At 33.7% G+C, this 15,051-nt stretch overlaps 2 pseudogenes; one reads left to right on the top strand and one right to left on the bottom strand.

The window, feature by feature from the left end:
• Positions 1-3,144: 3,144 nt before the first annotated feature.
• On the bottom strand, positions 3,145-8,317 carry LOC149389658 (uncharacterized; annotated as a pseudogene).
• Positions 8,318-12,514: 4,197 nt separating this feature from the next.
• On the top strand, positions 12,515-13,522 carry LOC149389657 (uncharacterized; annotated as a pseudogene).
• Positions 13,523-15,051: the final 1,529 nt, after the last annotated feature.

Genomic DNA, 15,051 nt, shown 5'->3' with positions numbered 1-15,051 from the left:
ATCCGACCAGTTCACCTCGACAATCAAGACCAGAACCCCGACCCGCCCGTCGCCTCACAGGCTCGAGAGGAAGGCGTTTATGTAGACAATGTATTTAGTGAAGATGTTGATCAGACTTTGCACGGATCATCAGACGATGAATTTTGTCCTAATGATGGTAACGATGATGGAGGTGGTGGTGACTTGGCGGCTTTGGTGCTAGTCAAGAGGTTGTTGGTGCTAGTGATGGAGGTCAACCTTATGATATTTGGACTGTGGAAGAAGGTTATCAAGCCATACAAGTTGAAGATCATGGGGCACGACGTTAAGATGTGACAAATTAGTGTACTAAAATTTAAATATTATAGAGTTCTCAAACAATGTATACATGATCAATATGAAAAATAATATATTATATGTTTCACATGTCGGGAGAATATTTTGACTTTGAGACCGGGTCATATTACAACGGCGGAACAAAGAGTGGAAGGGCGCACTATTTGTCTTCTGGTAGTGATGCGGCGGTGGAACACAACAATGATATGGATCGTACATGTCCTCTGGTAGTGATTACGGCATCGCTCACTTGATGTCTCAGTTCGACACTATATCATTCACTACATCAGACACACATAGTGACAATTTGTATACTTGTCCCTCTTACCATTATCCTAATCCAATAGGAGTGCCACAACCACATGTTAATCCGCAAGGATGTGCGCATCGTACCTTTGGTGTATGCGTAGATCGATTCAGTGTCGAGCACATCATAGCATGTGCAACAAGATGTCCACTCATAAGTGATGTCATGGGGTACGATCAATCCGATTACCACATGCATGTTCAAAACTTCCAACAATCTTACAAGAGGCATTTCACATGGTGCCAATATCGTGAGCTTCATGAAAATCAATCGAGTTTTATTCAACCGGGACGTCCATCAGGATTCTATTGATGCATTTCATTTTCTATTTAACTAAATGTGTGTAGAACATCTTTATTTGATGATGGTTTGCTATGTTGTGGTGTGACTTTAATACTTAATTTTCTTCTTTGATTCATTTTGTGGTATGGATTTAAATTTGGAACATCTATGTTTGATATTATGATTTCAAGTTTTAAATTTGAACTATATTTACATATATATGTGTATTCGTTTATTTTGTAACATTATTTTCGTTTGATTTTCTATCGAAAACGGCATTTGAAAACATAATTTTATTTGTCTTTTTTCAATATTTTTTCCGTTCGATTTTCCGTTGATGTGTCGATTTTTCGTAAGTCGAGAGGTTCGAAACAGTATCGAAAACGATATTTTAAACTTTGATATAATGCAACACACGTTATTTTAACTTGAACTAGAATCTTATTGGCCTTAATATTTTATAACATATTTTTTCTTCGGTTATTATGTATGTGTACAATACTATCATAATGTTTATCTTCTTTTGTGAGAGAAATTTAATTATGCTTTAGCAATAAGAGTAATCTATTTTATACGCAATCTGCTAATTGCTTTGCTTTTTTCCTTAAGAAAGGAAAATAATGCATTAGAAAAACTAGTTCTCTCTGATAACTTTTAAGGTTCAGGTGACACCTTTTTTGCACCCTGTAATTAAAAATAAAAGAAAAAAAATAAGAGAAAAGATGGAAGTAGGGGGAGACTGGTCAAAGGGAAAGTTTACAGTCATAAATGGGTGTGTTATCGATTTGATACGACTTGTCCTGCCTAAAAAAATACCTTTTATAAACGTCCATGTCCCGTATTTATAAACTATAAAAGTAACGATATATATCTTTATCTTATATAAAAATTATACAAAATAATTATTTAAAACCATATGATTAGCCAAAGTCTTATATTTTTAGTAAATAATTAAAATTACATTGTCAAAAAAATTTTAACGCCCTCATTACATTGTCAATATACTACTTATCAAATTATTAAATCACGGGTACAAAAACTATTAAAACTTGGTATTTGCATTTTTTTTTTTTGTTTGTAAATTTGAGCTTTTTCATTAATATTAGATAATATTAAGCTATTTTATAAATCTAGAAATTTAACTATTTAGCTATAACACACACCTATGCAAGAAGACGGCTGGATACAAGGTGTGGCGAAGTGGTTCGGGACAATACATGCAAGCTTCATACATTTTTTTTGCAGCAAGTTCTCGTCTACCTTTGACCCCTTCATTACTGAGTGCCTTTCAATTTGAAAGAGGCTGGTCTTCGTTAATACTCATGACCTGCAAATTACCTCTGTGAATCGAGATTGTCTCCTTGCTGTTAGGTCCGACCAAACCATAAAAGAGCTAAAGCAATGACTTTAGGCCCCCATTTTAAAAATAGTTAATATTTTTCAAAAACACCTCTAAATCGTGATTATATTCTAACCCATGGTTCATGTCATTACTCCACCACTTTTGGAAAGCCTATTGTTTTCCAAATAAAATCCTTTACAATAATCAAATTTATGCATGTCATTAATTTTGAGAAGATCCAAAACTCCAACAACTATAAATGTATATCGTAGCATGGGATTCCTGTAATTATCACAGAAGTGTGAGATTTTTATATTTTATATTTTCATGCAAATGATAACAGTGAATATAAATATGTTTATGATAAAAAAAACATAGAAAATAGCAATATAAACTCATTCAAAAATATTGATATGGACTTATAGCAACTCTAACCCATGCACTATATTTGGTGTTGAAATCACGCAACTTTTGTGTTGATTTAGTACCAAATTTTTTTCCAACTCCAACCACAACACCAAATTTCACACTAAAAATACTATTTACCATTATTATTTTATTAAAATTATACAATCTCTTTATTAATAAATGTTTCAATAAATAATTATCACTACTACAAATGTTGGATTATACAACCCACTTTCTACAACGCTTAAAATAAGTGTTGTAGAAACTAGGGATTCTACAACGCTTATCACAAGTGTTGTAGAAACTAGGGATTCTACAACGCTTATATATAATGTTTATATTTTTTTTAATTATTTAATACTTACCAATATTTAACACAAATTAAAATAAATAAAAATTGAAATAAAAATTACATTACTAAAAAAAACATATTACATTTAAATAATTCAACGTAAAAAAAACATATATTTGAAAGATAGATTGCATCATACTAATTATCGGAATTAGTATATTTATTCCACAAGTGCTCAATTAATGCATTTCGAAGTTCAATATGAGCGTCTCTATTCTTGATTAGTCGGTGTCGAGCTAAGAATTGTTGAAATCGAGCATCTTCATTGCCCGCCATCTCAATTTTTGCATTTGGGACTTCGGCTTGTTCTTCAATGGTTGGATTAACATCGCGTTCATCTTCTATTATCATATTATGCATAATAATATACGATGTCATGATATCATGTAACATTTTCTTACTCCATAAGCAGGATGATCCGGCCACAATTGCAAATCTTGACTTCAACACTCCAAATGCACGCTCCACATTCTTTCTACATCCTTCTTGTTTCATTGCAAATAACTTTTTTTGTTTGGACCACGTGGATTGTGAATATTTTGAACAAGGGTCGATCATTTTGGGTATATAACATCAACTACATAATAACCTATATTGTATTCTTTTCTATTAATGACGTAATTGGCCGGTGGAGCATTACCCTCAGCAAGATTAGCAAAAAGATGAGATACCTCTAGCACATTAATATTCATTATTAGATCACGGTAGACCGAAATATGCATGTCATATCCAAAGATCATAATCAGCTACAGCTTCTAGAATAATAATAGGAGATCCACTACGTCCAGCATATCGACCTCCCCATGCTATTGGGCAATTTTTTCACTTCCAATGCATACAATCTAAACTACACAACATACTTGAAAATCCTCGACGCTCATTAATGTGGAGTAGCCTTGCAACCTCATTAGCATCAGGTGCTCGAAGATAATGGCATCCAAACACCTCGACAATACCACGACAAAATCGCTTCAAGCATTCCAAAGTTGTGGACTCGCCTATTTTGATATACTCATCGGTGGAGTCTGCTGGTGATCCATATGCCAACATTCGAAATGCGGTTGTTAGTTTTTGCAAACTAGATATCCCGAGTTTACCGAGTCCATCTCTTTGTTGGACAAAGTAATTGTCATGCCTTTGCACAGCATCATGAATGCGAAGAAATAAAGTTCTATCTCATTCAAAATCTTCGTCGGAACATTGTCTCTCGGAATCGAGGATTCTCTGCAAAATAGTAGTTGAACAGATTGCGAGTGGCATATTTTCGATCACGGTTGATAACTATATGATCAGGAATAGATCCGCGATGAGAGCCTTCGGTATCTAGCATACGATTTAGCATAAAATTGTTATTTTTAGTAATTTGAGATATGATTTTGTTTTCTAGATCATCATAAAATTCATTATCTGAAGAAGAAGAGGAAGAAGAAGAATAAGAAGAAGAAGATGGTATATAAGATGAATTACCATATTGAAAATTCATCTTTTATGATGAGAAGAATTATAAGGTAAAGAAGGTGATGACATTTTTTCAAGTATGTAATTCATCATTTATAGAAAGAAACAAATAGATCTAAACCATTGAATTTCTAGATCTAAAATCTAGTCATTGCATTGTATTGTCACATCATGTCTTTAACATTATCATAAAGAAACAAATAGATCTAGACCATTGAATTTTTAGATCTAAAATCTAGCCGTTGCATTGTATTGTCACATTTTGTCTGTTAGCATTATCGCAAAGAAACAAATAGATCTAGACCATTGAATTTTTAGATCTAAAATCTAGCCGTTGCATTGTGTTGTCATAACTTGTGTGTTAGCATTATCAGAAAGAAACAAATAGATCTTGACCATTGAATTTCTAGATCTAAAATCTAGCCGTTGCATTTCTTCAAACATTTCTAAAATCTAGCCGTTGAATTTCTATATAAATAAGACTTACTCCTCGACTCATTTCCTCACAAATTCATTCTTCAACTCATTTCTTCAAACATGACTTCAAGTCGCAGTTCTTCATACTCTGTTCAAGAAAGATATACTCTTGTGTCATACCTATATTGATATTTCTCAAAACCCAATCATATGGATTTCCCAAAAAAAAAGATCAATTTTGGGCAATAATTGAAACAGAGTATCACTCAAATGGAATTCAAAAGGTTAGACCAAGAAGATCTTTAGAAACTAGAATGGCAACCACTCTTTCTGCTGTTTCGAAACTAGAGGGATGTGTTGACCAGATTGAAAATAAAAATCCCATCAGTGCTTCGGAACAAGACATTGTAAGTATATATTTTGTCGATAATATGTACTCATAATTTTTTTTTTCGGACTTACTAACTTTTTATCATTATTCTCTTATTAATATGTAATAGTTAACTCAAGTGAAGATGTTATTGGTAGAGGATGCCAAATACAAGAGCGGCTTCAAATTCAATCATGTGTGGCCCATTCTTAAGAAAATTGAGAAATTTATTGGTAACAACTCAAATACCGAGTCCCCGGGTCGTAACCATCCTTCATCGTTATCATTTTCTACTGAGTCACCTGTAACTATTAGTATGAATTCATTTGATCTTAACTTGAACGATCAAGAAGGCACTTGCAATTTATCTGGAAGACCAATGGGTGTAAAAAAAAAAAAGCAAAGAGACAACAAAAAGATGCTGAAAATTTTTAAAAAAATGATGGAAACAAATGAGAGGATTGTCCGAACTATTAAAGATTCTAATTTTGATAGCATTGAAGTTCAGAGAAAAAAAAAATGAATTTCGAAAGAAAAAGATTGAGCTAGATCTAATGAAAGAAGAGAATAAAATTTTATTCATAAATTTGGATACTATATACGACCCAAATATGTGTGAATTTCTAGTAAAAGAAAAAGAAAATTTTATGCAAAAAAGAGCACAGACGAACCAATATGAAGAATAAGGAGAAGGTTCCCAATATCATGGATCTCAATATCGAGCATCTAATTATCAATGAAATCAAGCTTAGGGAGATCAAGCTCAAGGAGATAAAGATCAAGATTTTACTCAGTATTATAATTATATTGACGGAACTGGAAATAATGTTTCAGGTTATTAAATTGTGCTTTATGTTTTACTATGTCTTTTAAAATTATGTTATTTTTTTTTCTAGTTTTTATGTTTATTTAGTATGTTTAATTTTAATTTTAATATATGTTCCATTTTTTTATGTTTTACTTGAAGTTTATTTTAATGTGTTTTTTGTAGTCAATTTATGAGTTTTTGTGTTTTATTATTATATATATGTATATATATAATAAAAAGTAGTGTTTAATGTGTTAATAAAAGATTTTTTTTTAAAAAAAGTTTACCGTGTGATACAGTGTCACTGCAAATATAGCATGACACTGTATCAAATGTTATATTTGATGTCGCAAATAGCGTGGGGTTGGATCAATTCACACGGCATATTTGGTGGGATGCGGTGTGATAGGAGATGCTCTTAAAGTTTTAAAAACTTCAAAAACTCACTCACTAACTTTCATGTTATACGTTACCTTTTTTTTTCTCCATTCTTAATGTTTATTCATATATTTAAATTTTATAGTATTATAATATCAATTACAATTGGTTCGGTAAAAATTTAGTTATTTAATCCAATAAGTTATTATCGTTATATCCTCATCAGATAATAATTAATATATTTTTCGCTTATTTAAAAATTTCATTTAAACAAATGCCAATATTTTTTAAATTTCGGCTTTAGGCCTCAAAATGAATTAAGTCGACCTTGATGGTTGTTAAGGTTGTCAGCATCACCACTCCCCCAGGTCATCGAGTTCGAATATTAAAGATATCCGCTCCATGATGGTTGAGTGTAAGTACGATTTTCGCTCGATAATAGCCCACAAACTAGCTCATAAAGCTTTAAATTTTCTCAATAATGGTTGTTTGATTGTAGAATGTCCTTCTATTGATTTGGCGGTAGCTGGTAATTTACCGTTTACAATTACAAAAATATTTTTTCTAAAGCAATTTATCGGCCCATAGAGAAACCACCAATAACCAATAATCACGTTAGACAATAATAAGATAAGGTTAGAACATATCATTCGTCAATCGACAAAAACAAATCGCATTAAAACGAAAAATTCTTGTTTCACATTTTATGCATTACTAACTATCATCAGTATTTCTTTTTCTGTCTTGAAAAGAGATAACCATTTATAATTTTATTTTTTTTCCCACGATTCTATTCTTGTGTCTTTTCATGCTATGCATCGAATCTCCATTCGCAAATAGAGACTTCCGAGTTATCTTGTCAAAGTCTTGTTCTCTTTGTTCTCACTCCATACTTTACTTGTCGTTTATCCCTCGGCATTTTCTAAGTGTCTCGTTATTTGGAGTATTTTACCCTTGGTGTCGCCTCTTTCTACGTTTTTCACTCTTCGATGTGTTTTTTTTATCAGTCTTGACTCTTGAGTCTTGACCACTCACAAAATGACCAATGACACGCTCTACTACAGTATATTATATGTTATTGCGTCAACTAGATTTCAATTTTGATTAAAAAAAAATTAACTAGATTTCAATTTATATTTTAGAGAGCTATAGCTAAAGGTGGCCATAAGGGATCCCGCGGCACCCCGTTTCCCGTATTATTGGTACCATATGGGAAACGGGAAAAAACCATATTATGAAATGTGGTACCGAGACTTTTGTCCCAGAACCATCCGGGAAATGGGACGGAACTGGGATCCCCGTTTAGTACCATTTAGTACCACATTTTTTAAATTGTATTTTTTAACTGAAAATATATGAATTTTTTATTTATTTTTAAATGCATTTATGATTAAAATAAAATGAAAAAACTAAATATGGGAAATATGGGAATCCCGGAACCGCGAAATATGGTACCGGGAATTCTCGGTACCGTGGAAAATGGTTCCGGGATTTCCCGGTACCATTTTGTACGGTTCCGGGAGTCCCATTTCCCGTAAAATATGGGACGGGACCAGAGGATCCCATTTCCCGGGTTCCATATGGCCAACTTTAGCTATAGCTAATTTAAAACATAAAATTGTCAAAATAACCAACGTTAGGTTTATTTTGTACCATAGTTAATAAATCACATAAACCTACTTGAAGAGACAATAATACCTGTCATTTAAAATTAAAGGTTATCAAATATAGCTTAGTTACCGAAAATAAATAAATAAATGAAAAATATTAAAATAAATACCTCTTTCATTAATAGATTAAAAAAATTCTCTAAAGATATTACGAGGTCTTCACCATCGATCTTCAGCGCCGGTCTTCAACAATAAATTAACTTGCGCCATTTTTTGCCGATATTCATCGTCGATTCATCTTGAACCGCCAATTTTTCGACCAATGACACACAGTCGTCAATTCTCCTACAAATAAATCGAAATTAATACGAATATGTTAGCTATATTACAAATAATATTGATAGGAAATACAAGACACATGCAAGGAAACAAAAATAGAAAATAAACCGGAAATGGAAAACAGGAAAACTGGCAAGGAAAGGTCGATGCCCGTTTGACGGTTTCCTTGAAGCTTTTATCGCCCTCCCACGGGTGCTGGATTTAGTGAGCGAAAGCCTCCCAGGATACAACGACTACTAAGACGAGCAATGCACCACAAGACTCGGCTTCGGCGAACTAGAACCCGAGCGTCAGAAGCTATCACCGGACTACAAAACAAAAACAATTTCAAAGAGGGAGAGAGCTGTGTTCTTCTGTGTATTCGAATGAGAACTCAGGCCTTGCTTTTATAGGCACAATTCTGAGCAGATTTGAACAAGAAAACGCCCAGAATAATGGCACTTGAAGGCACTTAATGCTCTAGAATAAAGGCACACATGAATACTCGTCAGTTAAGAACGTGAGCAGTACGTCTCCTTTACTCCAGAATAAAGGCACGTCGTTATGCATTAAACCCATGCAAACCTTTGCTGAATAAATTTAATTCCCAACATAGCACAAAATTATTTTATGGAATTAAAAGAAATCGTAAGTGAACTTTGCAATAAAAAGTTAAGGATAAGCCCAAAGCCCAAGCCCGAGACCGAGACATTCCCGAAACCCGGGCCGGCCCGGCCCGGCTCGGCGGCGGCGCGCGTGCGCGTGTGTGTGTGTGGGCGCGTGAGGGGTTAAGAGATAACCCACACACACTCTCCTCTCTTGCACTTGCTTGACCACTAAAGAAAGAGGATGGTATATAAACACCACAACAACACATTTACCCAACCCATGTGGGACTCTTGCAATTCACTTCATTTACACATGACTAATGGGTTCTTTAAGCATACTTTGAGCATCAATTTCTTATTCATTATAGTAATGATTTTGGCAAATAAATAATCAATCTTATACCCTACGCAACGAGGAATAAGAATACGCAAGAGTTAACAAATTCCGATGAGCGGACCTCACTCAAATATTAGCCACAAATCATCCATATACTTGTAAATAATAACTTTTATTTACACTTCTTCCAACAGAATAGACATAAATGAACCGAATTAACATGAATTAATTCCGAATAAACATGAATCAATTACAAAGTAAACAAAAATAAACCGAATTAACACGAATTAACATGCATTAATACCAATTAACATAAATGAACAAAAATTTGCTTACATATATCGGCGCCGTGATGGTCGTCTCGCTAGTGGTCGCAGATCTGTGTCGTTGCGTCCGGAGACGGAGCAAATCTTGGTCTGCAGATCTTTGGCTAAAGATAAATGAAGGCCAAACGCCGTTTGCCGATTCGAATCCTCTGATCCGTACCGTCCATATCTTCACTGTCGTTCGAATCCTTTATGGCGATCGGAACAGCCAACTCGTCGAGATTCTCCAAGAGCTTTCCGACGTAACTTTTCGCCGCCACGATAGACCGCTCTCGGAGAAGATGAAGCCAACAAAGACTACGAATCGGTGGTGATCCGCGACGTCACAAAGGAACTCAGATCGGTTGACGGAGAGGTCGTAATCGTGACTGAATCGTATACGAAGAAGGTTGATGAGTGATACTTTGTGTCGTGCTCTGGACGTACTGCGAGGTACGAGCTTCATTGCGTTGAGGCCATCGTGGAAGGCCTTCCAGATGGTGAGTTTTGCACGACTGTTTAGAACAAATACGGCGAAGATGCCGAGTATTCTACCGTTTCGGAGCCAGAGATCGACAGAAGCAACACACAATCAGCGCTATCGCTGCCGATATGGGTTGTCTTGGCCGACAGATTCTCGATTGACCGCCGCCATTGTTTGTGATTTGGAATAGATTTTGAAAAGTTGGGGCTGATGGATTAAGCAGAGAGGAGAAAATGTGTAAATGCAATGCTTTAATTGAGGAATTAAACAATTTAATTAATTGAAGATCATTTAGGAATGTTTTTATTTCAAAAGTCAATCATGTTAGCCAATTAATAATAAGGTATAATCGGTACAAAATAATTGATTTTACTTGCCATGTCATCAAAATGGCTAGTTTCTAATTTTATTTAAACATTGGCTAAAATACAATTGACAAGTTTCACTTGACTTAATCCGTGGTATTTTTCTATATTTTTTTTGTTTGAAAAAGAAAGAACGAAAAAAATTTGGATTTGACTAAATAGCTGGTTTAAAGCTAAGGATTTGCAAAATAGTTAAAGTTTGCCTAAAATTAGAATAATAGTCAAAATGTGTAGTAATCAGATTTCAAAAACAAAATTAATCTTAAGATTCATATTTTTTAAAGTGATAAAATGCTTATAATATTTGTCAAAAAATTTAATTTTGGTGTCAAAAAATATTTGACAACGTAACTTTGGTTATTTTGCTGAAAATTTGGAACTCTGACTATTTTAATCATTTAGTTTTAAATCACTGTACAATTTTTCCAAATTTTTTTAATATATTTTAAGCTGAAATAAGGCACTTTGAGTTGGCATCTGATATGATTAATGGATTCAAGTTTCAACACATTATCCACAATGAGTTATAGGACCACAAGAAGCAGTACATATATTCAATTTTTTTTTTTTAAGAAAAAGATAAATGAGCTCAGAAGATACATATATTCAATGTAAACATATTGGAATTATTTAAAAACTTGGGACTTTTGTTATCTGCCACAGTCTGAACCCTGAACCAAAAAAATTAAGTTACAGCTACGTATCATTCAGACAGTGTGTTTTTGCCAGGTATGAACGTGAAAATACAAGTGGATCATATTACCATTTGGGGATTAGTAAGACAATTGTTATACGAGTTTGATGAGACATATGGCATTTGATTCACATTTTGCGCCAAGGACGATATTAGGAAAGCCTGTTAATTTCCGGTTGAAAAAAAAAACTCGGGATAAAATATAGTTAATATCCATTTAGTACACCCAAATTAAGGGAAAAAAGGATAATTTCAAAGTTATGATTATTTAAAACTTTTTTTTATATCAAAATCAATTAATTGTTTATAATTTCAAAACTGTTATAAATACCAAGATTTGTGGATGTCAATTGTGTTAGTCAACTATTGGCTTTATGACTAATATCAATTATATCCTTGTAATTTTTTTTTTATTCTTGCCCTAATTGTATTCTTCTAAACCCTATAAATAGAGGGTGAAGAGACTCATTATAAACACACTCAAGCAATAACATTCTCAATTTCTCCCTCTATCAAGCTCTCTTGCTCTTTACTTTATAACACGTTATCAGCATACTAGCTCTACTCGTTATTCCTAAAGTATTATTCAACAATATCTCTAAAAACCTACGTCTACTTTTTGATACTGTGATCAAAATGTTTGCAATGATGGCAATGTGTGGAATCTGATCGATCCACCAAAAACCTAGCAATATTCATTTTTTTTTCTCTCCTTTTTATCTTTGCGATGATGGTAAATGGATATTATTGGAAAATTCCAGTCCAAATCCCTAGCAAAACCGTCTTCATCTTTTCATATGATTCTTTAATCCATTATTGCTCTATACTTGTTCATATCTTGTTAACCTATTATCATATCTATCTTTTTCTATACACATGTTTGTCTTTTTCTATCATTTTCACAATTTTTTTTTCTATAACTTTTACCATAATGATTTTTTCTCTCTTCCTGGTTATACTATATATATAAATATATATATTGACTGTTAGAATCGTCATCATCTAATTTTTTTTCAACACATGATGATTATTCTATATGCATGATATTATACTCATTATAATAATTTTTTTTTATTGCACATGCCTTATATATAAGAATATATACGTCAGTTATATATGTACGCATTATAGAAATATGCATGCAGTATGATTTTCTTTTTATACGAATATAATTGATGTGCCTTTTATATCTTAATACCTATCAATATATATATATATATATATATATATATATATGTGTGTGTGTGTGTGTGTGTCTGTGTGATAATTATAGCAATATGTTCTCTCTGCTTTTTAATTTTCATTAATAATAGGGATCTATTTCCTTTACTCATTATAATGTTCATTATTATAGTTATGGCAAATATCGCGAAACTTGAGTTTGTGGCACTCGATATCTCGGGGAAGAATTATCGCTCGTGGAAACTAGATGCTGAGATCCATTTGGATGCCAAAGGGCTTGGAGATACAATTAAAGAGGGGAATAAGGCATCAATCCAAGATAAGGCTAAGGCCATGATTTTTCTACGCCACCACCTCCATGAAAGTCTAAAGGCGGAATATTTAACTGTGAAAGATCCTAAAGAATTATGGATCAATTTGGAAGACAAGTTTGATCACTTAAAACAGTTATGCTACCAAAAGCTAGATACGATTGGATTCATTTGAGATTGCAAGATTTTAAAAGTGTGAGTGATTATAACTCAGCGGTCTTTAAGATCGTTCGAAATTGAAAATGTATGGTGAAAGAATCACGGATGATGATATGCTAGAAAAAACATTTTCGACCTTTCATGCAACGAATGTACTTTTGCAACAACAATATCGTGAAAAAGGCTTTAAAAAGTATTCTGAATTAATTTCATGCCTTCTTGTGGCTGAGCAAAACAATGAGCTGCTTTTGAAAACCATGAGGCTCGGCCAACTGGTTCCGCCCCATCACCTGAAGTGAATTGGGCAAATCACGAGAAATATGAGAGGGGACAAAGTTATGGTCATGGCCGTAGTGGCGGTCGTGGTCGTGGTCGAGGTCACAATAATTATTTCCGAGGTCCTCATAATAAGAATTTTTCTCATCCCCAAAAATGGAACAACAATAAGCAAGGAAAAGAAAGTGGTGTTGCAAATCCTCCAATGCATATGGTCATTCTTTGTCATCGTTGTGGAGCGAAAGGGCATTTTGCGCGTACATGTCGCACCCCGAAACATCTCATCGAGTTATATCAAGCTTCAATCAAGAATAAAGGCAAAAATGTGGACACCAATATGACACTAGCCACGGATGATATTGAAGCTAATCACACTGAAGGAAAAATTGCATCCAATGAGGATTTTCCGGCGATCTTTAAAATATTTTGGAGATAGAAGGCAAGGATGGAGATGGACACTTGGATGCATCTGATTTTCACGAAGAGCATATTTGAAGCTTCAATTTACTGGGGATCATATTTTTAATGTTTTCTTTTATTCAGTCTTATAATTCTCAATAATCTATCTTTTTGCAGTATCAGACATTAATCTTTATTTTTATTAGTTAATGATGTAATTTTTTTTTCTTCTGCATGTTTTTCAATAAAGAATATGGATTTTTCCCAGCAATCACTTGGGTCCAAGTTTAATAGCCATGATATATGCCTCATAGATTGTGCTACAACACATACAATCCTACAAGATCGAAAATATTTTGTATCCCTCACTATGAAAAAGGCCAATGTTAATACAATTTCTGGCTGTGCAAATTTGATTGAAGGTTATGGGAGAGCCAATATTGTTCTACAAAGAGGAACAAAATTTGTTATAGAGAATGCACTATTCTCAAGTAAGTCTCAAAGAAATTTGTTGAGCTTTAAAGACATCCGTAAAAATGGATATCACGTTGAGACTATAAGTATGGATAATGTTGAATATCTATACATTACAAGCATTATTGAAGGTGAGAAATGTGTATTGGAGAAACTACCTTCTTTTTCTTCACGCTTATATTACTCAAACATTAACACATTTGAGACTCATGTTGTTGTAAACAAAGAGTCAACAAGCCCAAACCCTTTTTGTATATGGCATGACCGGTTAGGCCACCCCAGATCAAATATGTTGCGTAAAATAATTGAAAACTCATTTGGGCATTCATTAAAGACAAAAGAGATTCTTCAATTTAAAGAATTCTCATGTGCTGCTTGTTCTCAAGGAAAACTAATTACGAGACCATCACCAGTTAAAATTATGATTGAATCACCGTTGTTCTTAGAACGTATTCAAGGAGATATATGTGGGCCTATTCAGCCTTCATGTGGACCATTTAGATATTTTATGATTTTGATTGATGCATCAAGCAGATGGTCACATGTATGTTTATTGTCAACTTGTAATCTGGCATTTGCAAGACTACTTGCTCAAATTATAAAGTTGAGAGCACATTTTCCAGATTATGCAATTAAGACGATACGCCTTGATAATGCTGGTGAATTTAGGTCTCAATCATTTATAAATTATTGTATGGCTAGTGGAATAACAGTTGAAGAGCCAGTTGCTCATGTGCATACACAAAATGGTCTAGCAGAATCCTTTATAAAACACCTCCAGTTAATAGCTAGACCATTACTTATGAGAACAAAACTACCTGTTTCAGCATGGGGACATGCTATCTTACACGCAGCAGCACTTGTACGCATCAGGCCAATATCTTGTCACAAATTCTCCCCATATCAGTTGGCTTTAGGCCACGAACCAAATACTTCCCATCTTAAAGTTTTTGGATGTGCGGTTTATGTCCCAATTGCTCCACCACACCGTACTAAAATGGGACCTCAAAGAAGATTGGGAATATATGTTGGGTATGATTCAACTTCTATTATTAAATATCTTGAACCAATGACATGAGATTTATTTACAGC

The sequence above is a fragment of the Urtica dioica genome, chromosome 8, assembly GCF_054948205.1.
Source record: "Urtica dioica subsp. dioica isolate 48M chromosome 8, U.dioica_male_clone48M_v1_H2, whole genome shotgun sequence".
NCBI lineage: Eukaryota > Viridiplantae > Streptophyta > Magnoliopsida > Rosales > Urticaceae > Urtica > Urtica dioica.
This window is presented reverse-complemented; position numbering and strand designations above follow the sequence as displayed.